This window comes from Panthera onca, chromosome A1 (assembly GCF_046562875.1).
Source record: "Panthera onca isolate mPanOnc1 chromosome A1, mPanOnc1 haplotype 2, whole genome shotgun sequence".
Taxonomy (NCBI): domain Eukaryota; kingdom Metazoa; phylum Chordata; class Mammalia; order Carnivora; family Felidae; genus Panthera; species Panthera onca.
Window position 1 is genome coordinate 105,143,283 of NC_138339.1, and position 26,685 is coordinate 105,169,967.

The following is a 26,685-nucleotide window of genomic DNA, read 5'->3' on the forward strand; positions in this document are numbered from 1 at the left end:
ACCCACACATGCAGAATGTGATCAGTCCCCTTTACAGGAACAAAGAAACAGAGACAGACACACCAAGACGTTAAAGATCGTGATTCAAGGCTGCTTTTAGTGGCTGCAAGATTCGCTTTTCCTCCTGTTTTGCTTACATTCTAAATCCTCAAAATTCAAGCAACACCCATTTGCTGAAAGGTACTTAGACCCGTTGGCTATTCAGCGAAGGGACACATGGCCAAGACAACAGCCAGCCCAAGAGGAGAATGCCTTTCTTCCCCTCCTGTAAATGATCTGCATGACAGAAGAGCATCTTATCGTGAAATAAATGACCACTTTTCGAAGAAAACTTCCACTCCTAGTTAGTTCACCCTGACAATGGGCTGCTTTCTCCTGGTGTCCAGGTGGACAATGTCTTATTTATGTCTTCTTACTCTTCCCTCTGGATAGTAGTGCCACCCAACAGAACATCCTTTCAGGAGTCATTTTTGCCACTGACCCCCAAGCTATCCTTCCATCCCTCTCCCCCATGTCTGTTGAATTCTTACACTATCAGAGCAAGAGCCAATACCAGGGATTTGGTCCAGTCCCAGAGAAGTTCAGTAACTTGCCCAGGACTTAATTACTGACTCGTCTAGTTCATGGCACATTATTTATTCCCATCATTCTATCCCTTATCTCTAGCTCTGTGTTTGAATGTTAGCCACTCAATCACTATTTGATATAATAACTGAACACTTATCGTATTTCACATGGCACCAATCACTCTGCTTCTTGATGCAAGGTAAGATACGGAACGGAAATGCAAACTGTTTTGATTAGGATTCACTTGACCAGCAAATGAGAGGAACAAGTGCGTGGGGCTTCACGTTCTGAGAGGTGCACTTGATCTCAGTATGACAGTTGCCTTTCCTATCACATGCTTGTCTACGTGCAATCACGCTCTGTGTAGTTTGTGGATGAGCATCATGGCTGGCCTTTGATCTTGGGTGGGAAATTATCAATTATGTGTGTGCGTGAAATTATGTGTGTGCATGCACACGTGTGTGTGCATGGATGTGTTGAAGAGACAAGGTAGGACAAACATGCAGGGACTAACTTTTGCAGGTGGGTGCAGCAGGTGGGGAGAAAGAACAGGGGCATGTGCCCAGAACCACGCTCCCCATGCCACCAAGTCCCTCTGTGGCAAGTAGTGTGGCATAAGCCATCATGCCACGTTTGCAGGTGACAGTGGAATTGAAGAAGAGAAAATTCTTAGTCGCTGTGAAGAAATCCCGAACCCCCTCAAAACCCCTACACTCTGGACTATGAAAAACCTGTGCCGCACTCAAGGCTGTCTCCACCCACCTGTGAGTGGGTGGAACACACAAAAGCTGTTTCCCTTGTGTTGAAAATGACCCTGAACAGATAGATAACAACCGGTAATAGCAAGAACAGCACAGGCCAAAGAACTCTCTTTGGGGCTGCTGATTGCTTCCCAGCCTACTGGAGGCTCAACGCAGCCCTGGGTTCTGCTGTGTGTCTAAGCAGAGCAGGCTGGGCCTTGCCTGCTGAAGTTCTGCATGTGAATGATAAAGCTTCTGAGCATTATCAGAGGCCAGGTGCCATCTGACTGGAGAACGACACTATGATTTTCGACCTAATTTACTATCAACTGTACTTCGAAATCCTTCACAAACCTCCATGCATGAAAATGGACAAAATTATTTCCTTCTGTCTTCCTCTGCCCAAGACCATCAGGGAGAGGCCACTGCTGGTGTAGTTCTCTTCTCTGCTAAAAGGACAACAAAGTGTTGCAAGCTTATCTTCCAGCTCTTTTTGTAAGGACAGGATCTGTGCAGACAAAGGCGAAGGGAGCCCTTTGTGACCACTCTCACTTTTCTTTACCCCTCAATATTGGTCTTTTATTTGAGGTCAGGGGGCCTGCAATCCTCTGAGCAGAGGTAGCAAAATGAAAAGCATGTTAAAGGTGGCTAAGACCTAAGGAAAACAAAAATGACAAATTGTGGTTAAATTCTCACAAGAAATGTTATCCAAAGACCTTATTACATTTTCAAGTATGGAACCATGTCTGACACAAAGATGTTCAAAAGTCTTTCTTTCATTTAAAGTTTCACAAAAGCAATATATGACAGTGAAAATGAAAAGACATCAGAGAAAGGTTTCCTTCTATGCAGAGATAAGAGCAGAGGAACGGACAAGACAAAGCTTTTAAGTGGACTCCGCTGGGCGCCCAGCCTGGCTGAAGTAACACGGGCAAAACCTCAAACGGCCCCGTCAGCATGTTGACATTCAGTGACTTTTCACACCCCAAAATCTATGACACGCTTATCTCATTCAAACCACTACAATCCTCAAAACCAACAAAACTCTCAGTACAGGTGGCTAAGAAGGAACAAAATGCCTTAAAACCACAATGAACATGAGAAAAATGGCAGTCAAAAAAAAAAAGAAAAAAGATGTTTTAACTTGAATACGTGGTTCTCTGCAGACTTTGCAACCATTAGTTCATTCCACCAACAGGATGCTAGGGAAATAAGGATGGCTTCAGAGAACAGATGAGAAAACTAAGACCAGGTCTAGCGATTCTGACCAAATGTCAGGACCTTTTATCTGGAAGGAACCCTGAAGCTACCTCCCCTTCCAAATTCCAAGTGACATGCACAGATGCTCTTAGACAAAGTTTAACACCTACAGCCCGTGGGCTAAATACAGCTTACAAGCCAAGAATGGTTTTTAAAATCAAAAGATTATCTTATCAACAGTAAAAATAACATGAAATTCAAATGTTTCAGTGTCCATAAATAAAGTTTTATTGGAACACAGCCCCACTTGTTCATTAACATGTCGGCTGTGGCTGAGTTTTATGTTACAGTGGCAGAGTTGAATAGTTGCAAGAGAGATCTTGTGGCCCAGAGAGGCTAACATGTTTACTATCTGGCTCTATCAAAAAAAAGTTGCCCATATCTATCTAAGATCACAGGAAGGAAAGAGTAAAGAAGAGGGAGCATTCTGAGTATCTCTTCCCAGGACCATGAAGAAAGAGACCTGGATTCCCTATTAAAGATTCTCTTACCAAGGCAAGAACCTGGACACCACCTTGCTATTAGACGCTGAGGGCCTAAGACAAAAGACTCTGTCATGGCATTCTGATCCCGCCGATCATTTCCAAGGTTGTGCAGTCATTATAGTAAATGATTTGTGCATTTTCAGCTCCTGCACTTAAGTCGCTCAGCCCCCACCCCCGGCACTGTCATCTTATGGTAAATAACAGACTGTAATCACACAAACGTGTCATTACATCAGCTAGACACTGAGAGGGGGAAAAAAGGTGGATGGTCTCCCGGTGTGAGGCACTGGGCTGAGTAATGTGTCAGACGTTTCACACGTCCCCCAGATCAGACTTCTAGACTTGCCGTATTGATGAAAGAACCTTCCCAAGATGAAAATTCTTTGGATCACATTTAAGGCTGCCCTCTTCTCATACTGTTCAGATCAAGTGTCAAGTAAGTCTGGATCTTGGGAGAGTTGGCATTTATCTACTGACTGCCCCAAAGAGCTTCACACCCAAGCCTTCAGTGCTTCTCAGAGTCCAGAGAATGTTGCCCCATTTGAGGGGACAGAGGGGAAGACAATGTGAGATTGTTTGCCAACAACAAGTTTGATTCATCCCTTTGTTCAAATGCATCTAAAAAGCTGCCGCATCTGTGTGTGCTGTGAAGTCAGCACAATTGCCATTGTTTATAGCCCTGTTTGTTGTGGGTGTTCCATGTGCACAGATTTGGCCAGGGGAGAGATTTCCATATTAAAAGTCATTCTTCTGAGTGTTGGCTGTTTGATTCCCTAGTTACATAAATCTCTCTTTGCCTACAACGCTCCTGGACTTGACAGCCCAGCTTGGAATGATCTGGGGATTGGGATAGCACATAGAGTGGCCAGTGCCTTGAGTCTCAGGATGAACAGTCATCTTGAGATGGAGGGAAAAGGCCAAAGGGGCACGTGGATGTGGAGAACATACGCTGACACGGTCCTACCTTAAGGCGTGAATTGTTCCAATGAAAAGCAATCTAAAAATTCCACTCTGCACTTTGGAAACGCTCAAATTCTAAGTCTCAAAAAGTTTTGAATCTTTTTGGGAACGAAGGAAGGGAAGGATGGAGGGAGGGGGTAGGAAGTGATGGTTTTTTGGTATGTCAGAATGGGTAGGCTAGATAATGAGGACAGATGAGGGGGCAGCCATTTGTAGCATGTACACCCCTTTTCCTAGTTATTCAATCAAACACTAATCTAGGCACTGCCATGAAGGGGTTTGTACATCGAATTAAAATCCCTAACCCAATGACTTTAAGTAAGATTATCTTGGTGGGTCTGGCCTAATCAGTGGAAGCCCTGTAAGGAAGACTCCGGCACTCCCTGAACCCTATTCCAAGCTGCATCTGATCTATGATTGCCCTCCCTTCACAGGAGCTTCCCTCCTTGCCTCCCTTTAACGGCTTCAGCCTGTGCCTGGGAGATTCCAACCTGTTCTTGATCTTTCCTCCCAGACCACCTCCTCATGGACTTCAGGTTCCACAACAGTTAAACCAATCCCTTCTGGTAATATCTGTCTCCTACCAGTTCTGCTCTTCTGATAAAACCTGACTCATACAGAGGGCAAGCCAGTCTGGCCATGCAAATCAGCACAAGATCATAGACCTGTGGCATTATAAAGTCCACCAGCAAAGTTGTTCGTCGTTTTTTGCACCCCCACCCTATCTAAGGGGTCTAACACTTTTTTTTAAGTTTATGTGTTTATTGAGAGAGGGACAGAGAGAGCACACTAGCAAGGGAGGAGCAGAGAGAGAGGGAGACAGAGAATCCCAAGCAGGCTCCACACGGTCAGCGCAGAGCCCAGCATGGAGCTCGAACTCACGACCCAAAAGATCATGACCTGAGCTGAAACCAGCAGTTGGACACTTAACGACCGAGCCACCCAGGTGCCCCAACACTTTCCTATCAAAATCATTGCTCACTCAGGCTACACTTTTCAGTCAGGCAGTCAGCAGAGGGCTACTGCAGAAACTCGACACTTCCAGCATGTGAACAGGAATTTTCCTCACTTCCAGCATGCGAACAGGATAGGCCTCACCAAGGCATTATTCATGTGTTACTAATTCCTTGAGTTATCTACCCAGTACAGCATCCGTTGAAAACTTTCTTTCTGTATATTTAGATGATCTGGGCCCCACCACTCCCACTTGGCCTTGGGGCAGAAGGGAAGGAGGGTACAGGTTTCCATGGTAAACTAAGGGAGTGCCTGGCCATCAACAGCAGCCCATCCTGGGATCCTCTGGTTCCCGAGAGAAGGACAAAGAGGGCCCCTCAGTGGTAGAAGAGGAGTAGGATAAGAGGATGGAGAGGGATGACCAAGCATGAAGAAGAGCCCCATCTCTTTCAGCTTCCCCATCTACTTTCCAGAAGGCCCATCCATCCAGGGAGGCCTCAGAATCCAGGTGCAGGCCTGTGAAGCTAGAAACGCTGGTGTTTGGTTTTATGCTCATGTCAGGTACAGTCAGATCAGCAGACCCTCGGAAACACAAGTTAGGAGGTTTCTGCTTACTGTTTAGGTCAGAAAAGACCAAGAATAATTTGCCACACAAGTAGTGTGTTTTTAATGAAGCACTCATTTAAACTCTTACGTATGATAAGACGCAGGGCACACATTGCCTATCAAAATCCATTAACCCTATGGTTCTGCATGAGAGAAAGCACAGGATTGCAGCTGACATAGTAATCACCGGGAATAACACATGTTCCTCTTTCAGGATCCCTGCGTGTGTGGACGCCAATGGGCTAAACGTGCTGCCCCACTCAAAACACTATATAAACAATATCGTTATATTTTCCTTGTGAAAATGCTTTCTTTAACAGAATCTTTATCTTCAGCAAAAAGTATTCCTTTGGGGACAAGACTATAGGATAGTATCAATTTATAATTGAGAACAAACTTTTGGCTAGGATTGAAATTTTTTGCTTGGCTGGATCAAGTTTCCGGAAAGTATACTTTACAAAATAAAGAGAAAGAAAGAAAAGAAAAGAAAAGAAAAGAAAAGAAAAGAAAAGAAAAGAAAAGAAAGAAAGAAAGAAAGAAAGAAAGAAAGAAAGGAAGGGCAAACGAGCTTATCTGAGGCAAGGCACTCCTTTGTGTTTAGTTGATTCAAAATCAACTTTATATCAAAGGAGGGAGAAATGAAACTGATCATGTAAATACTATTCCTGAAAGGAGAGAGAAGATTTTACCAATTAAAAATAGGTATGTAGAGGCCCCTGGGTGGTTCGGTTGATTAAGCGCTTGACTCTTGATTTTGGCTCAGGTCATGATCTCACAGTTTGTGGGTTCGAGCCCCACATTGGGTTTTGAGTGCTGACAGCACACAGAGCCTGCTTGGGATTCTCTCTCTTCTCTCTCTCTGCTCCTCCCCCCACTTGCATGTGTGCTTTCTCTTCTCTCAAAATAAATGTACTTAGAAAAAATTTACTGTATATATGTAAATATATATGATATATATATACATATATATTCTCTCTCACACACACACACATACACACACCCTATGTGTCAAGCTTACCAGAAGTGAAAAAAGTACCATGTTCAAACAACTAGCCTTTCTCATCTTTCAAAACTAAAAAAATGTTAACATAATTACAGATATACCTAAACCCATTAACCTCAATGAACCTTATGAACTTTCCTATAAAACAGGCATTATGTCTGTTTGTGAACCAAAAATCAAGACAATGCATCTGACAGGTGGAATCTGCACGGAAAAGGAAGACAGTTCCAGGAAACCCTGGACACATGGCTGCTGTAATGATGCCACATGTAGAATAGCACCAATTTTTAAAGTTCTTCACTTATAAGAATTCTGTTCCATTTATTCCTCACATCACTCCTCCCTCCAGGGCCTCAAATATTACTGGCCATACAGCAGGTCTTGATACGCTTGGAAGGTTTACAAAATATTTTTACATTACTTATTTCATTTAATCATCAGAAGTGCCTTGAAATGAAAGCAAAGAAGCTGTTACGACTCTACATGTTTTCTGGAAGTGCTATTAAATTCCCCATTGTGCCATTACAGAAAAGGGGCTGGAATGTCAAAGGACATATTAATAGTAAGTGACAGAGCTGAAACTCATAAACACTCATTGATTGATTAATGAATTGATTGATTCAAGGAATTGTTGTTACCTGTGTAATTGGCAAGGATAAAAATACAAACACTTTGCTTGTATGGTTAGATGTGCAATCCCAGGTACTTCTGCTTCCAGCACACACAGTGACCCTCTCTGTAAAAGAATTCAGCAGTGTATACAAGTCTTTAAAACATCCCAATTTTCCCCCATACCCCAACTCTAGGAACCTTTCCTACATGCAATCCAATGTCCAACAACGGTGGGCCAACTTCTGCATCCATATAATACAGTAGTCTGTAGCCATTAATAATTTATCTGCAAATGATGTTTAAAGACAGAATAAAAAAGCTCTTGATAAAATATTAACTGACAAAATAGGATACAAACCTTGAGTGTAGACTGCATTTTTAAAAATAAGGGACAAAGAAATACAACAAAATGTTAGCAGTAGTGATGTTTGGGTGGCATGTTATAGGTGACTTTTATTTCCCTTTATTCTTTTCTTTATTTTCAAATCTTCCTGTGATCAGGAAATAGTCCCTTTTTCCCACTGAAATCAGAACGGTGGCTGGGGCTGACCACTAGGATCTTGAGTACCAACAATTCCCAGCAAGTGAAATTGTGGCGATAAGGATGTTCTGTGATAAGAAACGGCAGAGATGACATTCGGATGAGAGGCTTTACCTCCCGGGCCGTGGGTAATAAGCAGTGATTGCGGGATGGGCACTGTTAGGGCAGAGAGAGCGGGAGGAGGGAGTCAGTCCCCTGCCTGCCTCCAGGCCAGCCCAGAACATGGGCCATGGAAATGCAATCAGAGACAGTCAGCGGGATGAGCCAGGAAAGGGAAGCTATACGATCCCTAGGCTTTCCTGAGTCTGAACCGCGCATACCCTATGGACACCATCAAGTCAGTGTTCAGAAAAAAGTACAGGGAACAGCAAGTGGAAAAACAGAAGGAGCCTCCTTGAACAGCTCTACCCTACTCAGCTTTTCCAAGCCCCAGAGAGGCCCCGCTCTGCAGCCACTGTTCCCTAAACCCCAGACTTTCCCCGGGCGATGACTCCCAGAAAGATACTCATGCTCCTAGGCCTCCAGGCTACACATTCTGTGTAAGAGACACCTGAGAGGAGACTACTCAAAGCTCTTGTCTCTCAGACACACCCCCTCACTAGTCCCTTCTCCACCCACTGATGTGCTGCTTGCCTTTTCGCTACTTCATTCTTCCCTTTCCACCACTTTGTGCCCCTGGCTCTCTATCCCTCCTGTGACCTAAAGTATGTATGGGTTGGGGGTGTGGGTCCTCTACTAAGTACTTCATAGGATTCTTAGCTGCAAGCTCTACCAGCCCATAGATACTGCTCAGTCAACCTAAGGGAGCTTAACCTTCCAGGTCTACAAGCCAAGTACAAAATGAAAAGATTCCACCATCTACTTTACAACTCTGCCCACACTGGGTGGGACCTTTTCCCATGCCACTGAGTGCCAGAAAAGAGGTATTATGGGGAAAGCTACACCAGGCCTCACCCAGACTTGACACATCAAGAGACCAGTGAGGTCCGAAGCCCGTGGTCAGGTGAAGCTGCCCCCCACCATGCCTGCTTCAAGTCCCTCCTTACAGCATTATTTTGGACAAGCTACTTCATTCATCTAAACTTTGATTTCCTCACCTTTTACTGAAAAAGTACAAACTCTTTATATAGATGGTATGAGAAGGACTATGAGGCAAAATGTATCAAGTATATTTAAACACAGTTTCTAGGGGCACCGGGGTATCTCAGTTGGTTAAGCATCGGACTCTTGATTTTGGCTCAGGTCAGGATCTCACGGTTCATGGGATGGAGGCCTCCCTTGGACTTTGTGCTGAAGACACAGAGCCTGCTTGGAATTCTCTCTCACCCTCTTTTTCTGCCCCTTCCCCTCCCCTCCCTCCCTCCTCCCTCTCCCTATCTCTCTCAAATCAACTTAACCAATAAACAAATAAAAATAAAATAATATGATAAACGATACAAAAGAACATCCAGATGAAGACATACACAGGACAAGGTGTGCAGGAAGGGGTGTGGAACTGCATACCCTGTCCAGGTGCACTACTCTCGCAGCAGGGGATTTTTATGGAGGCTGTATCTCGACGGCATGATGGATCATTAACTCTATTTCCAGCCCCTCTCCCCTGTCTGAAGACTAAGGGGTGGAATAGAAAATTCCAAGCTTCTGATCATGACTTGGTCTTTCTGGTGACCAGACCCAATCCAGGAGCCTACCCAGAGTTGCCTCATCAGAACAAAAGATACTCCTAGGAAATTACAAGGGATTTAGGGGCTCAGGTCTGGAACCAGGGTTAAAGACCAAATATTAGAACAAAAGATGCTACTTTTCATTTACAAAAGATGCTCTTATCACTTACAAAATTATAAGGGTTTCAAGGGATACAGGAGTGCTAATGTACAGGGCACATGTACCCCAATGTTTACAGCAGCACTTTCAACAATAGCCAAATTATGGAAAGAGCCTAAATGTCTATCAACTAATGAATGGATAAGGAAGATGTGGTTTATATATGCAATGGAATACTACTCACTCGGCAATGAGAAAGAATGAAATCCTGCCATTTGCAGTAACGTGGATGGAACTGGAAGGTATTATGCTGAATAAAGTAAGTCAGTCAGAGAAGGACAGATATCGTATGTTTTCACTCATATGTGGATCTTGAGAAACTTAACAGAAGACCATGGGGGAAGGAAGGGGAAAAAATAGTTACAAACAGAGAGGGAGGGACGCAAACCACAAGAGGCTCTTGAATGCAGAAAACACACTGAGGGTGGTTGGGGGGTGGGGGAGAGGGAAAAGAGGTGATGAGAATTGAGGAGGGCACTTGTTAAGATGAGCAGCGGGTGTTGTATGGAAACCAATCTGACAATAAGTCATCTTAATAAAAAAATTACAAGGGTTTTAGGAGCGGTATGCTAGGATCCAGGGGCAGAGACCAATATGTATGCATATATGTATGTATGTACATATGTATGTATGTATCTGTGTGTGTGTTGTTTGTGTATTTTTACTATTTCACAATAAAGAATTGTCATGTATAATTTCAAGACTTCCTATAAACCTACAATGCCCAAGATACTGTGTTACTGGCAAAAGGATAAATGCACTCAAGGGAATAGGATCAAGTTCAGCAATAGACCTACACATATTTGGTCAACTGATTTTTGACAAAGGTGTCAAGGTAGGAAGAAAGGATTCTCAACAAATGATTCTGAAACTTTTCGGAAATCGTTATGTAAAAAATGAACCCCAATCCATACCTCATACCACCTATAAAAAATGACTCTCAACAGATCACAGACCTAAGTGACAAATCCCAATTCCATAAAATTTCTAAGAAAACAACACAGAAAATCTTCTAGACATTAGGTTAAACAAAGATTTCTTTGATATGAGACAAAAAGCATGAAAAAAAGAAAAAAGAAACTGGCCAGACATTACCAAAATTAAAAGTTTCTGCTGCATAAAACAGTTGCCACATACTGTGAGAAAATATGCACAAAATGCTTACCTTATAATAGACTGGTATCCAGAGTACATAAAGAACCCTCATAACTCAGTAAGAAAACAAACCTTAATTAAAAATGGGCAAAAGGTTTGAAGATACTTCATCAAAGAGACACGGAGGGCAAATAAATACCAAGACTCTTAAAACCATTCGTCATTAGGGAAATGTACCTGAAAGTCACATTGAAATACCACAAAATGCCTATTAGAATGTAAACGAAACAAAACAAAACAAAAACCTGGCCTTACCAAGAGCTGGCAAGGATGTACAGCCCCTGGAAATGTCTTACATTGCCAGTAAACTTAGTAAGTGGTACAGCCACTTTGGAAAACTCTTCAACAATTTCTTAGAAAGTTAAATTTATATTCCCCATACAACTCATCAATACCCATTTCCTAGGTACTTAGGCAAAAAAAAGAAATTTTAAATACATTCACACAAAAAAACTATAAATGCTTACAGCATATTTATTAATAATTGTCAAAAGCTAGAAACAACCCAAGTGAATATCAACTGGAAGGTAGATTAATTGTGGAACACTATTCTAACATAAGGAAAAAAAAAAAAAAACTACCAATACATAAAACAACATGGATGAATCTCAAAAGCATTACTTTAACTGAAAGAAGCAAGGTACGAAAGTCTCCTATTTTTATGGCAATGTACTAACCTAAGCTTTAAAAAAATTCTATCACCTCTTTTCTCTATATCTCCCCATTTTTGCCCCTTCTTTGCCAACCTGGTCTGTAGCAACATAACATCCAACTTCCAAGTTCAGACTCTTTGAAGCCAGACAGACCTGGGGTGAGACCCCCTTCTCACCTTACCATCTCTTACCAAACAAGTGAGTTCCCTCTGAGCTTCAGGGCCTCCCCGAAGGTAGTCTGTTGCTTGGGTTGTTCCCTGCCCCTCACCACCACACCCAGGGGTGAGCCCGCACAGCGATGGAAGCAGAACCACACCAAGTGGCATCAGAGCCTGCTATTTGCCCACCCAAGAACCATTCTCCCTTCTTCCTTAGTCGAAGACACATACACAGTTAAACACTACGATGTGCCCATTTACAAACCTCCCTTACAGATATAGGCAGGCAGTAAGATTTAAGGAGAAGTTATTCAGGATGGTTTCAGGGAAAGATGTTGAAAAGAGTTGATTACGGGTGCCTTTACCCACCTCCTTTCCTTCTTCCTCGTGTCTACAAGCCAAAGTGATGGATGGAGCTCCAACAATCATCTAGTGACAGTGAGGTAACCTTGAACATAGAAGACACAGACTAAGGGTGGAGGAACAAAAAGATAGAAGGAGCCAAGCCTGGTTTCCTAATGACCATGGAGCCCTGTACTCGTCCTGAATTGCTTGCTTCTGTTTTACATAAAAGGGAAAAAGGGGTCTTATTTTGTTTAAGCCACTGTTATTTTGAGCCTCTATTAGTAGCAGTCAAAAGCAATTCCTAAATGATTCAAGGTTCTAATTAACTTTATAAAATGATACTGAAAACTAGAAAAAGAAGGTTAAAAATAATAATTGTTGATAGCTTGATTTCTCTCCTGGTTTAGCTTTCTGAGAACCAATTTGCAGATCTCATAAACAATTTCTATTAGTTTAATCCTCAATGTTTGCTCTTTTTTTTCAGTTAAACTGAAAATGAATAGAAATATATAAGTCATACATTTCTGTGTGCCCAGAACTGCATGAAAAAAAAGTACCCAAGCCTGTTACTTGTTCCAAAATCAGGACAAAGTTACTTTACCTGCCAAATTACTAACTCTGCCATCCTCTTATATTAATTCTCAATGACACAAAGACCATCAAAACACTTAACTATGTAATTTTCCATTTTGTAGGGGCAGATTTATTTTGACTCTGAAGAATTCAGGCAATGTTGTTTTGATCATGAAAAACATAATTCAATCTACCAACCAGGTATAAGACATACAAGTTTTAAATTCTTAAGATTCATTAAAAAAAAATAAATAAAGCCCCAAGTAAGAGAAAAGAATAGGGAGAAATGCAGACTGAAGTGATTAAGAAAAGACTTATAAAAGAACAGCTAGAATAAATGATAAGAATAATAACAAAAAAGCCTCTTCAGGTTACAAACTAGAAGGGGACAAGCAGCTGGTGTGACTGATTGCCTGTGTGTCTAACTAAGCCTTCTTGGCCTCATTTCTAAGAGCCCCATTCACACCACTTCACAAACCTCCCATTCACACAATCTCACTGTCCTGGGGGAGCAAATTGCGGAGCAGGCCTATGGACAGAGAGCATACCAAACAAGATCATAGGCACTGCCAGGTTGTAAGACACAAGGCAGAAAAGTTCATCTATCCTGGGCTCCCAACCTAATGTTATCCTCATTTGAAATTCCTTCACCCCCATAATGTTTCTTAACAGGGGTGTTCAAGCCAGTGTGGGGGAAAGCAGAAGTGAAGAGTTTGTGTGGGGTGCACTTGCAGTTGAAAGGAAGCTACTGTGCACACAAGGATGAGACACCATGGAGCACTCCCCAAGGAGCCACACCAAGGATGCTTCCCCAACAACTGCAAACGTCACTCTGTCTTGTTTACACCACTGGGTAGCCAAGTTGAGAGGAAAAGAGTCACTTCAATCATACTTCAATTTTAGCTCGGAAACTTTCTGAAGAAAACTGAAAGCTCATTCACACCATGGAGAGCAGTGACTTTGGCTTGATAGGGTGGAAAGAGTCAAGGTTCAGGCATCTGAAGACTTCTACCTGAATCTGCCACAATTTTCTTGTTCAACCTTAGGTTACTTAACCTTCCTGAGTTTCAGTTTCTTCATAAAGAAAATTACATTGACAATACATTTATCCCAGGATGAGGTCAAAAACAATGGCCTGTAGGTGCTCAGTAAAGGCTGATTCATCTTCCCCTTCTTCTATATATGCCAATAGCCCCAAACTGGCAGCCTGCAGAACAAAGCTGGCCCAAAGACATTTTTTTTTTTTGGGGGGGGGGGGGGGTGGTAATTGTATGTGTGTGTTTAAGGAGCCACAATTAAATTTTTTTTCAGTTTTTATTTCAATTCCAGTTAGTTAACATACAGTGTTTCAGGTATACAATGTAGTGATCCATCACTTACATACCACACCGGGAGCTCATCACAACAAGCGCACTCCTAATCACCTATTTCACCCATCCCTCCCCTGGCTACCCACCTCCTCTCATAACCATCAGTTTATTCTCTATGGTTAGGAGTCTGTTTCTTGGTTTGCCTCACTCTTTTATTCCCCTACGATCATTTTTTTAATTTCTTAAATTCCACCTATGAGTAAAATCATATGGTATTTGCCTTTCTCTGACTTATTTTGCTTAGATTAATACTCTCTAGCTCCATCCACACCATTATGAATGGCAAGATTTCATTCTTTTTGCTGGCCGAGTAATATTCCATTGTATATACATACCACATCTTCTTTATCCATTCCTTAGTCAATGAACATCTGGATTCTTTCCATAATTTGGCTATTGTTGACAAAGCTATCAACACCAGGGTGCATGGATACCTTTGAATTTGTATTTTTGTATTCTTTAGGTAAATACCTAGTAGTGCATTGCTGGATCATTCTTTTTTTAACTTTAGGAGGAACCTCCATATGGCTTCCTAGGCTGTCTGTAGTGATCAAGACATAATTGTACTGCCATAAAAATAGGCACACAGATCAATACAACAGAATAGAAAACCCAGAAATGAACCCTCAGTTTATCTTGAAAACCTGTAATGGTAACACTGGGCCTGCATTCCTCCATGGTAACATAAGTGCTGGAGATGATTGTTTACACAGGGGCTATACATCTCAATGGCTTCATAATCCAACCATGTTGATTCTCAGGAGTTAACTGCCTGACAACATAAACATTTCAACCTGCCAAATGTGTTAGCAATCACAAAGGTATTCACTCAAACCACCATGTTTTCTTCCCTCTACCACATCACATGTTCTTTTGGTACCCTAGTCGAGTAGTGAAGTTAAACATACCATTTGGGCTAATTCTACTCATCGATGACACATCAATAGATTATATTTGAAATTGAAAGGTTAGTCAATCAATTACATGAAGTCAAGCAATGGGGGAGGGAGGTCAAGGAGACACAGACAGACAGACAGGGGTGCTTGGGTAGCTCAGTTGGTTAGGCATCCCACTTCGACTCAGGTCATGATCTCACTGTTTGTGGGTTCAAGCCCCGCGTGGGGCTCTGTGATGACGGCTCAGAGCCTGGAGCCTGCTTCAGATTCTGTTGTCTCCCTCTCTCTCTGTCCTTCCCCAGCTCACAGTCTCTCTCTCATAAATAAATTTTTTTTTTTAATTTTTAAAGGAGACACAGACAGACACATACACATATGGGCTAAGTAAGCCCATGGCAAGGTATGTCTAAGGTATGTCTATGTTGAATGAAGGAGAAGCAGTCTTCCTTGAAGAAAAGCCCCACAAGCCTATTACAAATATATACAATAAACATTGCTTCCCTCCTTCCCCAAAGTGACCTGTGGCTGTTTACCAGGGCAACTGTATGGAAGATAGGGAAATACAGAGATGTCTTGACCTTACACTGCTACCAAGAAATCATAAATGTCATTTGCTACTGTTCTCTGGTTAGAGAAAAGTACAGAGAATAGGTGACAAATGAAATTCTGGTCCATATGCATCTCACAGTAGAATCATTAGTTATTTCTCTACTAACTGAGTTTATAATTGGAATAGATAAACTTAGAAGATGGAAACTTTCACACCTGTTCCCCGAGTTCTGAAGTTAGAGCCTTTATAATAGGGGCCAGGTGGGAGGTCATTGTGACATTTATAGTTCCAACAGCTTTGGGTGATAGGTACATGCAAAGCAAAATCAGATAACAACCATTTTCTTCCTGGGCATCATTTGAGGTGAGGCTGAAAGTCCTAAAGACAGAGTATGTCCTCTGAGTGTGATCTGAGGCACGTTCTGCAGGTTTCTGGCCCCCTAAGTATGTCTTCCACCCACTAGTCTATCTTTGCAAAGGAGACAGGAGACAATTTAACAGGCAACGAGTTATACTCTCCAAACCACCCAAGATCATTTTCTTAGCCTCAACTAGACACTCTCACTCACAAGACGATCACAGGCCACAAGTGGTGTACCCAGAAGGATGTGAGGCAGGACCACAGGTCAAGTAGCAGGACAGCATCAGTGGTTTCCTTCACTGAAAGCCCATATATCAGCCCACACAGCCATTCACCACTGACTTCTCCCCAGGGACAGCTCAGGCACAAGGGATGAGATCCACAGTGGGCAAGTATGGGAGCTAACCTGACTTAAAATCCTCACTCCTCAAAGGGGCCATTATCTCCTGTAACAAGTCCCAGGCATAGCTTCCAACTTCCCTACAGGGTGCCTATCACAAATGTCACCACACTTAGGAAAGCCTAAAGCATGGTGTCCTTAGCAGAAATTTGTGGTTCTTTATAATTCCACCCACTCCAGATACAGCTCCCCAGTCCAGTCAGGGATCTTTTTTATCCTCAGCAATATGGTATAGTTTGCATTCCCAAAGAGGTTGCCCAAATAATAGAGCTACACAGTTAAACGAAGATCAGTTCTCAGGCAGAAAAAGGCTTGTTTACCCTTTTTACCCATCCATCCTTATATGAAAGAGTTTACAGATTCTGCTCTTCTTTAGGAAGGAGTACTCTAACTACTGAGGTAATCCAGTGTCTCTGGGGAAGTTGCATGGAAAGACACAGATGGAGGGAGAGCTTTATCTCTTCCACTTGTTTTTCTGCAACAAGTTCTACTTGAAGTATGAGACCGATGTGTGGTTTGTATTGACTGGTTATTTGTTTGTTTATTTGTTTGTTTCAAATAGGGAGGCTACTGTAGCAAAATCCAGCCAAATATTAGGGCTCCATCCGAGAGCCAGAGACGGAGATGCTCGGGACTATTACAGCAGGACGTACATCTTACCCACTCTCCACTCTGCCCTTCAGATTACAGGGCAGGGCGGTCTTATCCAGGTCCAGGAAGTCACCGCTGGAGCCTCCTGGGAGGCTCACCCTGGGTGCATAATCAGGAGCAGATCTCCTTAACCTCTGCAATCCCCACAGGCTCCCAGGTGGACCTGCATGCCTATGACACGGGACCTGGGGCAGCAAGGACCTCTCACCTACAACTGCTCCTTTCTCGGGCCCTGGAGCCCAAAGGCCCCTTCAACTCTCTGCTCCCTTTTGTAGTGCACCCTAGTTCCCTGTCCCAGATTTGGTCACTTGGCTCCATTCCATGTCCCCGGGGATGGGCCTGGAGAGAGTGTTAGGTCCATATGGATGAAGGGCAGAATGAAGGTCAAGCATTTATTTACACAGCAGTCAAATGATTTTCTTAATGAGAGTAAATGCCTCCATAAAAATCTCCTGCTCCATTTTGCTAAAAGTGTTTCTGATTTTTTTCATCCCCCTTTGAGTTACTTTAAGAACTGGTCCTCTTCTATGCTCTTAGCCTGATAGGTGCCATACCCCAGGGGCTGGGGGAGAGGCAAAGAACCCATTCTGCACATAAATGCTTCCAAGTTTAGAGAAGCCTGCTTGGTTTGTTCCAAGAAACTGAATGCCCATAGAAAAAAGTTCTTCCTGAAGACCTCACCTTCTCCCAAGGGTGTGCAAGCAGGCACACTCTTCATGGAGACCAGTGTTTTCATCTTCAGGTCTCTGCTCGGTCCTCCTTGTGGCCAAAATCTCCCTTTACAGCTTATGGAGTGGCACCTGCCCAGGAGAGAAAACTTGGTTTTTGTCTCCTGCAGCAAGTCAATACGTGTCTTTAATGATTCTAGTGTTGCTTTGGCCAAACGTCCAGAGAGCCAAGAACAGGCTCTGGGGGGAGAAGGGGGGAGATGGCATCTATGGGCCAAGGCGAGTTGTGCAGTGATTCCTTAATGACTTTGTTTAGGAGGAGATGAAATATAGGGCAAAGTCCGAGAAGACAGAGTGGGGAGCTGGGGAAAGAGAACAGATGTTGTAGAAGATACTCTTTCATGTTTCCTGTGCACCAGAAATCTGCAGATGTATGTTGGCAGGGCTACAGTCAGAGAGCAGAGGGAGGCTGGAGTTTACACATCTGGAAGTCATTTGGCAGGGGCAGAGTTCAAACGCTTTCTGCTTCAGCTGCTCTTAGACATACCTTGCCATGCAGGCCATTGCTGAGTGAGGGGCCGGCCGTTCACAGAGTCCCTCTGGCCCCACTCGGGTGGAAGCCCTACCTAAGCTGGTGGGTTTTCCTCTGTATCAGTTCAGTCACATGGAAAAGCTGAAATAATTATAAAAAGAGAGAAGGGGGGCGGGGGAGGGAGGGGAGCAAAGAGGAGAATGCACCACAACTGAGAGAAGCCTGGCTAGAAATCAAGAAACAAAATGTACTTGGACCAAGTCCAGTGCGTGAGTTAACTTGAGAGCAAAGAACACCATTCGGGGGGGGGGGAGGGGGGGGCCTTCTCTGCAGCACAGTAACACCCAGGGATCATGCTCACACCACATTTACTTTTCTCAGAAATCCCTGTACATTTTGCCTTCACTGATTTTAGGAATGTGGAGGACTCTCTTGATCCTGAGGGAATTACTCCCTTTGGAAGGATTTATGGGGTTTTGTAAAGAGAGAGAGCAGGGTCTCTGAGGGCCCGGTCATCACCCCACTGACCTGCAGCCTCCTGTTGCCACTGTGAGATATGGTCCTCCCTTTCAGAAGGGGGCAAGGTCAGCTCGGGTGTTAGGCTTCCCTCAGAGGAGAAATACATCTACGGAATGAAACTGTGTCCCAGCTCAAACTTCCTGCCATGAGCAACGACGCAGACCATATTGCTTACAGCTGCTGGCAGCTTTAGCTTGGGGCTTCACATAGCCGCGTGTGGTGAGGTGAACTTGCAAGGGGTGGTAACGAGTTAAAGGCTCCAGGGCATCCCCAGGTTGGTTAATGCAGTCCAAGACCTCAGAAGGATCAGAGTCCACCTGGGGAGACAACACAGCACATGAAAAGATGAGGAAAAAATACAACCAAATATAATAAATGCCAAGTGTGACATAAAACACGTTCAGACAGCTCTCCTCATAATCCTCACCCCCTCAAACCTACTTAACTTTCTATACCCTCTACCTAGATAGAAATCTCTGTCATCCCCACAGGTGCCCATGCCATAAATGTTCACTCCTCCCCCGTCCATCACCTAACGTGTCCAATTTGGCCACAGGTCCCGTTGATGTTTTACGCTCTTCAGATCTCCTGAACATGTCCACCCCTAAATCCCAGCACCCTTGACATCTCTACCCAGAATCACTGTAGCTGTCACCACATTGGTATCCCTTCTGGCAGTCTTGCCCCTTGAAGCTATTCTCTGAGTTCCTCCTTGAAATGTAAATTTGAGTGTGTCATTTCTCTAAAAGGTTCAGTGGTTCTCCACAGCTTTCAGGATAACGCTCAGCCTCTTAAGTGTGAGCTACAAAATCTTCATGATCTGGTCTTTGTCCAATCTTCCAAACTTCATCTTCAGTGGTATGCTGAGAAATGTATACTGACCAAACCTCCAGACGACACCACGTGTTATCTTATAGACACACTTCCTCGAGAACAACAATGAACTTTCTACCAACTTCCTGGTCGTACCCTAATCTCTCTCTCACCTGGGTGTCTGCCTATCTTTCTCTCTCTGTCCAGAGACACCCTCTTCCTACCTCCCTAGTCATCCTTCAAGACCCGTCTCCTCCAAGAAGTCAGCTCATAGCAAGTATAGTGGCCATCAAAATGCTGCACCGTAATTGTGCGCTAGGGAGGCCTGCTGCTCTAGCCAGGCACCATTGAGAACAGGCATTATGTTTATTTTTGCACCCAGGATGCCTTACACATTTCGTAAAACATAGTAGGTATTGAGTGATCACTGATTCCAAGAATGCAAGCAGTAGTTTTTGATTTACCGCCTATACCCTACCCTCTTGTACAAAGATTCAACGGTGTGAGTGCTATAGGCTTTCCGCAGGCATCAAGCCCAGGGAACTACACAGAGTAGCCAAGGAATACTTATTGCAGTAGAGTTGCCAGTTTTAACAAATTAAAATAAAGGATGTCCAGTTAAATTTGAATTTTACATAAACAATGAATAATCTTTTTAGTATAAGTATATCCCATGCAATATTTGATAAATGCTTATGGTAAAAAAGTATTTGTTTACCTGAAGTGCACATTTAACTGGGTATCCTGTATTTTATCTGCAAGCCTATCTTTGAGGAGGCTGCCTCTGAGCAAGAATGTGATGAATGAGTCAGACTCAGAGAGGGCAAAGAGAGAAGGGACTGGTTCTTCTCATTGGAGACCGGTGGGAGGGGCAATGAGCAGCAAGCACAGAGAACGAAAACCTGCAAGGAATTTGCAGATGGGTCTGGCAAGGGGATGATGTCTGTGCTCAGGAAGGGTGAGCAGCTGAACACTCAAAATGACACCGAAATTGAAGTGACCAAAGAGGAGGGCGTTGTAATTATTCAGAAATTTGTTCAGAGTTTGTAAGTCCTGACCTGGCCCAGAGGTGACTGGAAGAAAGGATGTGAAGAATGGACAAGTTCCTACGTGGAGGGGGAACACAAAGGGGTATCTAAGGAGTGCTCAAAGATTTAAGACTCAAGAGAAGAAGCCAGAATGGAAGGGGCAAGCAAGGAAGGTGAGCTTCATTTAGACAAAATGACTTTGGTGTGAAATTAGGATGCCCAAGGAAAAATGCACAGCTGAGTTGGAGATGGGGTGTTAGCACCTGGGCGCGACAATGACTGTGGAATGTCCCTGTGTACATGACTGTGATGGTTTACAAAGGCTCTCTGTTGCTTCCATGGCAGAGACCTATCCCAGACAGTGGGAGAGTACACTAGCATGCTGCTGTGTTCCAGGACTCCTCATTCCAGAGCTTCTCAAGAGTCCTCCAGGCCACTGGGGAAGCGTCTTGCCCTTTGGCTTCCCGATGGAGTGATTGATAAAGTTCAATGTGAGAACTTTAAGGAGCACTTTTCCAGTAAGTCACCTAAATGTGTTAAGTCCAATGCAATAGAGCTCAAATCCAGTCCTGAACGGAGCTAAGTACTTATGTATGTGAAACTGGCAGAGGCACTCCCTTTCCACTGTGGAAATAACAGGTATGAGAGTGCTTTGAAAATTACAATGCACTATAGGAAAACATTGCTATTAACACAATATGAATACCTACAAGAGAACTGAAAATAAAATCCTGGATATTTAAAATTACGTCTGTGTATTGCCAGTCATCTGGATATTTCAAGACCATCAAATTCAACCCTTTCCCTGACACTCCCTATGCCCCTCTCATCTTTCTTTTAAATACCACTTATCACCACCCATTATACTCTATAAGTAATACCCTATTTTGTGTTTTCCCTGACTACCCACAAGAATGTATGAGCTTGGAGGGCAAGAATTGATATCTCTTTTGTTCGTGGCTATACCTCTCATGCCCCAAACAATGCTTATTTCTGATAGAGCGAATTAGCTTTGGTTTTCAAAGGAATGGCTGAGCTTGCATACATATGTCTTGGTAGCTAGGAAATGTCCTGAAAACACAAACATGGAAAAAATCTCTGAATTACAGCATCCGCTATCCTATAGCTGGGCATTAAGCTGTCACGCAAGCCTGTTAGGAGACAGCATCCATGTGAACCACTTGATTGTCCTCACAATAAGACAACTGCAGGCCATTGCCTAAGTGCTTCCTGGTGGAGGATACTACAGGCATGCCAGGTGACCCATGAGAGTTAATTTCCCTCCTTGCTAAGCCAGGCTCTTTGATATTTCCTCACATACCCCAAGAGGCCTCAGAGCCTCACCGCACCCACCCCCCACCCCCCCCCCACCCCGCTGAGGACTGACTCAACAAAGACACCATGTGGACCATGCTTTTCTCATCCTCCTGGGATATTGTGTTTGTTTCAAATGCCAGGGAAGAGCCATATTTGAATTCAGATTCCAGAGCTCAGCATGTCTATTTTAGCCTATGGTTCTTTTCGCACAGTTCATTCCCCTGTTTCTGTAGCAATCCTAACTGCCTCAGAGTGTGGACTGGACACCGCCTTGCACATGGTGTTCTGCAGAGCAAATGGAAGAGGAAGGATTCCTGCGCAGCTTCCCAGCATGAACTGGCAACCCTGATGTAGACAAACACAAAAAATACACTGCAGCTGAAGCTCAGATGAGCCTTGAAAGACATCCAGCTGCACTCTTCAACCCAGCTGGTAGGCGTCCTGGTTAAATAACGGAACAGACTGGCAAGTCTTGGAGAACCCAGTGCTGAAGTCCAAAAAGCTGTCATGTCTGAGTGTGCTTGCCCTCCTTGGGAAGCAGGAGGCTGCGGGGAGAAAGGATTCAGTAGCAGCATGTTAGAAAAGATGGAGGGGTCCTAACTAAGACGGACCCTAGTAAGGAGCTAACTCTTCCTTCGAGTCTAGTTTCAAAAAGATGGATGGAAATTAACAGTGGCAGGTGGGCCACAAGGCCCACAGGGGGCAAGCCAGGGAACCGGAGGAAGTCATGAGTGGTAGCACCTGAACTCCCCACAGGTCATCGTGATAGGTAACCTCCCGCCCCTCCCAACACTTCCTCTTTTGACCACTCTGTCTCCTCTCTCCGGTATGTCCGTCACCCGACCACCCACAAAGAGGACAGAGAAGAGGCTCTCCTGCTGTCTCTTTCTAACTCGGGGGACTGCCTCCTGCAAGTCCTCCCCTTCCTCTGTAAGGCCATCCAGCTTCACAGAGCCTATCAACCCTTTCTCTTTTCCATTCTTGTCCTCAGTTGATTCATTACAGTATTCCTTCGGCCTCCTAATTACTGCCAGACATGAAGCTGATGGGTTGGGCTTCACAGACACTATTACTGCCAGATCCCCTTCCCTTCATTGTCTGGAAGCCTGTCTCTATTCAAGCCCTAATCCTTTTTGCCATTTTTGACCTAGTTTCCATTATTTTATATTTTCCTGTATTAAGTTAAATAAGCCACTTGTCAACCTGCATATATCTTAATGGATCCAGTTCTTCTTTTGTGACTCAAATGAATGCCTGATGGAAAAAAAAAAAAAATTCTACCAGCCAGTTATAGAGATTTATCCACTTTCTTAACTTACAGCATATAGGACTAGATGGAAACCCCATTTAAACATTCTGGTGATGTTCCTTAACAAGGCAAAGCAGTGCTGTAACTCATTACCCACCTACTCCCTGCTGCCTTCAGACCGACCAGTGTGTTTAAATATATCAAAACTATGAAATGTGTGTAGATAAAGCTCTCAAGCTCTCCTTACAACTGTTAAATCTATCCATTCCTGAATGAAGAAGTGCTAACAGTTGATGAATGTGTTTCACAGATAAGGAGGAAGAAGGAGTAATTGAACAAGAGGAGAAAAGAATGAGGAATGAAGAATTTAACAATTAGGCACTCATCTAAAAGGCATAACTCTTCCTTCCTCCTTATCTTAAGCCTTATCTGAAGCCCCAGGTAAGCCCCAGACTGACCAAAAGCCTAAGAAGCACTGCTTTGGGAAATATTTCTTGAAACATACATGGCATGACCATAGGTTTGAACAAGGACATGTGATAGATAACCCATGGACTGGTCCCCCGCCCCTTTCTGGACATGTTTCACAAGGAAGCAAATGTACCGTGTTTGTACCACAAAATCTTTGCACCAAACCAAACTTTTCAAGGCTCTCACTATTGGAGCACCTAAGTGGATCAGTCAGTTAAGCATCTGACTCTTGATTTCAGCTCAGGTCATGACCTCATAGTTCCTGAGGTAGAGCCCCAAATTGGCCTCCTGCTGACAGCATGGAGCCTGCTTAGGATTCTCTCCCTCTCTCTCTCTTTCTCTCTCTTTCTCTCTCTCTGTGTCTCTCCTCCATGCTCTCTCTCTCCCTCTCTCTCAAAATAAACAAACTTTAAAAAATGTCCATCAACTGATGAATGGATAAAGAAGATGTATGTGTGTGTGTATGTATATATATATATATATACATACACACACACACACACACACACACACACACACACACACAACAGAATACTACTCGGCAATGACAAAGAATGAAATCTTGTCATTTGTAACAACATGGAGGGAACTGGAGGGTACTATGCTAAGTGAAATAAGTCAGTCAGAAAAAGACAGATATCGTATGTTTTCACTCATATGTGGAATTTGAGACACTTAAAAGAAGCCCATGGGGAAAAGGAATGAAAAATAAGCTCCAAACAGAGAGGGAGGCAAACCATAAGAGACTCTTAAATACAGAGAACAAACTGAGGGTTGATAGGGGTGGGGAGTTGGGGGAACGGGAAAATGGGAGATGGATGTTGAGGAGGCCACTTGTTGGGATGAGCACAGGGTGTTGTAAGTGATGAATCATGGGAATCTACACCCGAAGCTAAGACTACACTGTATACACTGATTGTTAGCTAACTTGACAATAAATTATTAATGTATATATAATATATATAATATATAAAATAAAGGCTCTCACTGTTGCTTTATTTTTTTTAATATTTATTTATTTTGGGGAGACAGAAAGAGTGCAAGTGGGGGGGGGGGGGGCGGGGCAGGCAGAGAGAGATGGAGACACAGAATCTGAAGCAGGCTCCAGGCTCCAAGCTGTCAGCACAGAACCCAATGTGGGGCTTGAAACCACGAAGCGCGGGATCATGATCTGGGCTGAAGTCAGATGCCTAACCGACTGAGCCACTGAGATGCCCCATTATTGCTTTAGTACGGTCTATCTTGCTTATCCATTATTTAGGGAAACACATAGGGGTGTTTTCAGCTACCATTCTTTGTCTATTTTTCTTTTCCAAAATCAAGTAATCTGACAACTTACAAACTGAAACTGTAGAGCAGCGGGATTCTCAAGGACTGCACCCAGAAACAGTCATGTCCAGGGGGTTTTATAATCCTGGCGAGAAGTGGTAACTGCCTTGTCCTGGCTGGTGGAACTTGCATTGCACAATGTAGAGATAACATTTGGGACAAGTGAGAAATAAGCGAATAGATAGGTTTTGACCCTCTAAGAAGATGAGCTGATGCTTATCCAATCCTCTTTGAATTATACAGCCAATACATTCTATTTTAAAAGAATATTTTGAAATTATTGAGAAAATAGTAATAGTAAAAAGTAAAAATAAATAATTAACAGGACTAGCCATGACAAAAATATGCTATGGCTTTTCATGCATTATTTTAACACAACCATCTATGAGGTAGGTATTAGTATGAGGTGCATTTTATAGCTAACCGGTATCAAAGGACACTAGACAGATGTGCACAGGTCCATCTGAACATCTGAGCCCACGTTCTTAGCTACAATGTTTTAAAATACATTCACAATAGAAACATTTTAAATTAGATATGTAAAAAGGATAGCAAAACGAATTACAATCACATTCGCTCAGAGACAACTTGACAAAACCTCTTCTATACACATTAATACACATACACCCACAGTTTAACAAAAAAGGGGGCAGAGATCATGCTTAACATATTGCTGTATAAGCTTTGTATTTTCATTTGAAATGCTTTGTGGAGGTCTTTCCCATCTATACATGTCTACCACATTATATTTAATTACTGTTTTCCATTGTTATCCCTACACCATAATGTACAATCAATCCTCCTTTGGGACACTTTGGTTCTTACACAGAGTGCTGAGATAAATATCCTAATAGCTGACTTCTTACACATATTTTTACATCCTTAAGATAAATTACTAGAAACAAGGCATAGATTTTCCACGTATTACTAAATTGCCTTGACAATATGAATTTTCATTCCCATCAGCAACGTATTAAAGAGTGTCCTTTACCCCACACCAGCACTGGGTGTTAGCATTTGATCATCTCTGCCAATTTTAAACGGGAAATAATAATATCTCACTGATCTTTTATTTGTTCTTCCTTAGCACCAAGGCAGGGCATTTTTCATATGTTTTGGTATTTTCATGAGTCCTTTTGTAAAATCTCTACTCCTGTACATAGCTGATTTTCTTTCAGGGCTCATTATATAGTAATCACTTGCCAAATTAATGTATTAAATATATTTCTCCCAATTTTTTCTTTTTTTAATTTTTAAATATTTTTCCTTTTTTAATTTTTAAAAATGTCATCGTCATTATCCATAAAAAGAATCTCTCTCTAAGGTTTTAAAAATATCTAAGTTTTGCTCTCTCCCTGGCATCTCACCGCTGCGTCGGTGCAGGGAAGACTGTGCATGAAAGGCAGAGATACAACTTACAGCACTGCCTTGTGGCCTCTGTGACTGAATCAGATGTTGAATCACTGCGGAAATACCCCAGAATTGCTCCAGTTTTGTCTGATAGTCTTTATTAGTGAAGGTATGCAAGAACATTAAGAGCCAACAAAACTGATTTTGAATGCCAGATGTACCATTTCCTTGCTGTAAAAGGTTGAAAAAAACGATTTCATCTCCATGTGTCTCCAGCCATCATCTATAGAATTGGGAGACCAGTATCTCCTATGGCTGTCCTGAGGATTAAATGAGATAGCACATCTATTTACCCAGCAAATATTTATCGAGCATCCATAATTTGATAAGAATTATATTAAGTGAGACAGCGCGTCCTGCCGATCACTTAGATTCCACCTACACCTGCCTAAAGAACCCAGAAAACCGCCAGAGGATTAGCAGAAGGGAGTCTCCAGAGTCAAGCGCAGACTAGAGGCCCACGGAAGAGGGTAGGAAGGGCGGCGAGGCGGTGCGCGCTCCACGGACTGGCGGGAGGGAGCCGGGGCGGAGGGGCAGCTCGCCGGCCAAGCAGAGCCCCCGGGTCGGGCTGGCAAAAGCGGAGGGGCCGGACAGACTGTGTTCCGACAGCAAGCGAGACTTAGCGTCTGGGAGGTCATAAGTTAACAGCTCTGCGCGGAAAGCGGGAAGGCTGGAGGACAAAGGGA

General features: G+C 43.3%; 1 long non-coding RNA gene across 2 annotated transcripts in view; it reads right to left on the minus strand.

Annotated features, from left to right (window-relative positions):
• LOC132681315 (uncharacterized) overlaps positions 1 to 18,696 on the minus strand; it is a 234,699-nt gene extending 216,003 nt beyond the window's left edge. Inside the window, exons 1-2 of one of the 2 annotated variants that reach the window (XR_013556590.2) lie at positions 18,558 to 18,696; positions 17,345 to 17,463 (exon numbers count right to left, since the gene is read on the minus strand). This is a non-coding gene — a long non-coding RNA (uncharacterized LOC132681315). Of the gene's footprint in view, positions 1 to 17,344; positions 17,464 to 18,391 lie in introns of both variants that reach the window. The other variant, XR_009611003.3, reaches the window with a different exon arrangement.
• Between the last annotated feature and the right edge of the window lie 7,989 nt (positions 18,697 to 26,685).